This window comes from Vespa mandarinia, chromosome 6, assembly GCF_050613455.1.
Source record: "Vespa mandarinia isolate Hongniang chromosome 6, ASM5061345v1, whole genome shotgun sequence".
NCBI classification, from domain to species: Eukaryota; Metazoa; Arthropoda; class Insecta; order Hymenoptera; family Vespidae; genus Vespa; species Vespa mandarinia.
The window spans coordinates 7,237,501-7,240,045 of NC_140815.1; the positions used below are offsets into that span (position 1 = coordinate 7,237,501).

General features: G+C 27.1%; 1 long non-coding RNA gene across 1 annotated transcript in view; it reads right to left on the reverse strand.

Annotated features, from left to right (window-relative positions):
* Positions 1-2,225, reverse strand: part of LOC118440736 (uncharacterized) — a 49,858-nt gene extending 47,633 nt beyond the window's left edge. Inside the window, exon 1 of the long non-coding RNA XR_014982276.1 lies at positions 2,166-2,225. This is a non-coding gene — a long non-coding RNA (uncharacterized LOC118440736). The remainder of the gene's footprint in view (positions 1-2,165) is intronic.
* Positions 2,226-2,545: the final 320 nt, after the last annotated feature.

The window sequence follows — 2,545 nt, forward strand, 5'->3', positions numbered from 1 at the left end:
TTTTTCTTTCTTTTCTTTTTTCTTTTTTCTTGTATGATACAGACAGATATTATATCCATGTTATGCACTTTCATCGAAGCTATTGTTCTTTATCGACGGACCTTGAAGCCAAACGGTATGGTATGACTTCCGTTTTGTTTTCGAACAATTCTCTCTTTCTCTTACTCTTTCTCTTTCTCTTTCTGTTCTTTTTTTCTCTTCTTGTTTTTTTTTTGTCTATAAAAGATGTAAAGAAATCGCCATGTCATCTATGATTCGCTCTTTCGCATTTTTCTTTTTTTTTTTTTCTCTAAAGTAAAACTTAAACATCCCTTCATCGATCCTATTTCAAGTTACAGTCCAACGAGTTATTTAGTAGAATAATTGTATATATATATATATATATATATATATATAATATAAATATAAAAATGTATTATATCGTATCGATTAAGTATTAAAATATCTATAGAAAGATCTATATATAAATATTTAATATAAAATATATATATATATATATTTAATATAAATATATCTATGCAATGTAATATTGTTTTATTAATTGGATATTAAATTATTAAATATTTTTATTTAAAATTAAAATATTAAATTATTAAAATTTTAAAATTTTAATTTAAATATTAATTAAAATTTTTAAATAACAACAAACGATTCGACGATGGCCGAAAGTGAGCAATTCTTTCGTTTCGATTAATCCAAACGTTTAATCCTATAATTAATAATAATAATAATAATAATATATAATAAGCTTAAATTTGAAAATCTAAAAAGATATATATAGAAGAAACATTCATAGATAAAACTCGTAATATTTATCTAATATCTAATAAAAGAAAAGAAAAAGAAAGAGAATTACAAAAACTTTTCTCGTTAATTAATCAATAACAATTATGACGTAGAGACATCTAAGAAAAACGAACGAACGAAAAAACAAAAGCAAAAAAAAAAAAAGAAAAAAAGAAGAAAAAAAGAAAAAAAGAAAAGAAAAAAATAACAAACGAATTAAATTAGTCATAGAATTGTCGAGGATGCATTATGTACGTACGTAAACAAAATATTATAAATATTTAACAATTTAATAAAGATGGATATCAAACATTTTAAATCGAATGAATGAATCATACTGATTCTATCATCCTATAATAAATAAAAATAACCATATCACATATATCTATAATATCACATACGTTAAGTATATATATATATATATCACGTTTATATATAAATTTATATATACAAGGGCGATAACACGATTTATCCATAGAAAAAAAGGCGGTTACGAACCCTTCGAAAAATATGACTTTCAATCGGGTTTAGGCATCGTAAAAAGTGCGGCGGGTCTTTTAATCAATCTAACCGATAGACACGAGCAACCAATTCGATCAACCAAATCGTTCTCTTAGAATTATTACAGTATCCCGCGATACCCTAAATCATTCTTTTCTTCTTCCTTCATGAAAATCCTTCATGGTGATATGAACGAATGAACGAACGAATGAACGAATGAACGAACGTGTAAGTACTTACATGTATTCACGTATATCCATTACAAAATAACCCCTCTCGTATCCCCAAAAACGTTGTCGATCATATACATATATTTTGATTTGTCACAGTAGTATACGATAGATAGATAGATAGATAGATAGATAGATAGATAGATAGATAGATAGATAGATAGATAGATAGGTAGATAGATACGCATTTACGTATTGAACGAAAGGACGAACGTTCCGCATTTATGTATTGAACGACGATACCCTCCTATTGTGTGTGTCTCCCTCTTATTCACTATATAAATCATGTTAGATAGATACTATCCAGAGTATCGTAAGACTACCAATCAGAAAGACAAAGAGAGAGAAAGAGAGAAAAAGAAAGAAAAAAAAAATATATATATATATATATAAGATAAAAATCTTATTAGAAGTGTAGACGTAACAAATGTTGAAAAGATTATGAATTAACAAAAAAGAAAAAAAAAAAATAGAGAAGATCGATATATAAAAATTATATTTAACGATAACATATAATATTTTATATATATATATATATATATATATATATATATATATATATAATGTTTACATATATAAAAATTAATGTACGATATGCGTATATAGTTTATGCGTATCGATATAAATTTTATTAAAAGTGCAACGTACCCAATTTTAAATGCAATTCTCATCGAACTCGATAGTCTTAAAATCTCGTTAGCTCCGAGGACGGATGGATTGGTACTGAACTTTCGTTCGCGAACTACGTACTTACCGATAAATGTTTTGTTTACTTCGTAGAGAAACAGAAAGAAACAAAGAGAGAGAGAGACAGACAGAGACAGAGAGAGTGAGAGAAAGAGAGAGATAGCACGTAAACGTTATCAACGAAAGCGATCATTGTTTCTCTTTGTTGTTTTCATCGTTCGTTCGTCCGTTTTCTCTTCTCTCTCTCTCTCTCTCTCTCTCTCTCTCTCTCTCTCTCTTTCTTTCTCTCTCTTGCTCACTTTCACTTTCTTTCTCTCTTTCAATCTCTCTCTCTCTCTCTC